The following is a 944-nucleotide window of genomic DNA, read 5'->3' on the forward strand; positions in this document are numbered from 1 at the left end:
GCCAGGACATTGATGAGATCACAGAGTGCATCACTGGATACATAAACTTGTGTGTGGACAGTGTTGTTCCAGTTAGGACAGTGAATTGTTACCCCAACAAAGACAAACCACTGAGTGACTTTTGACTGGTACATTTAAAATGTCATCATATGTCCTAACCAGCAGGGGGAGCACAGATCATAAACTATCTGTCTCACATGTTATTGTGTTTTATGGAAGATGATGCTGACTGTTGTTTTCTTGCTTCTCTCTGTAAACAGCAGCTTCCCTGAGGGGAAACTCAGCTAATAAATGATGCTGTAACCTCTGGGACTTGATCTGCTGGGTGGGAGTCCACTACGTTATCCATCCATCCTCATCCATCCAGCTGAGATACTGAATGTGGGTTTTCATTGGTTGTCCGTTATAACCATCAAAATTAAAAGAAATAAACACTTGAAATATTTCAGTCTGTGTGGAATGAATGTTTGCATTATACAGCTTTCACTTTTTGAATGGAATTACTGAAATAAATCAACCTTCTGATGATATTCTAATTATATGACCAGCACCTGTAGTGGTGTTTTGTTGCAGCCTGTGGGGTCACCATAGAAACAAAGCTATTTTATTTTGCTTAGAGAGCACTTGAGAGCACTCCCTAATACTTGTTCTTGTTTCCTGAATAATGAGTACTAGCAGGACATACCAGCATGGACAGCAGAGGATTCCATGTTATAACTGGATCATCCAGCACAAGCAGCAGGATTCAGCACCACAGCCTCCTTCATGGCCTTCAGTCCATTAATGACTACAGCTGGACCAGTGAACAGACTGTGGACTTCTCCATAGACTTAACTGTGTAGAAAGGACACCAGGATAACTGTTCAAACAAAAGGTTCCACTGAGATTTGAACTCAGATCGCTGGATTCAGAGTCCAGAGTGCTAACCATTACACCATGGAACC

General features: G+C 41.6%; 1 non-coding gene across 1 annotated transcript; it reads right to left on the reverse strand.

Annotated features, from left to right (window-relative positions):
* Positions 1-872: 872 nt before the first annotated feature.
* On the reverse strand, positions 873-944 carry trnaq-cug (transfer RNA glutamine (anticodon CUG)). The gene has a single exon. It is a non-coding gene; the product is annotated as a tRNA-Gln (tRNA).

Source organism: Parambassis ranga, unplaced genomic scaffold (assembly GCF_900634625.1).
Source record: "Parambassis ranga unplaced genomic scaffold, fParRan2.1 scaffold_32_arrow_ctg1, whole genome shotgun sequence".
Taxonomy (NCBI): Eukaryota; Metazoa; Chordata; class Actinopteri; family Ambassidae; genus Parambassis; species Parambassis ranga.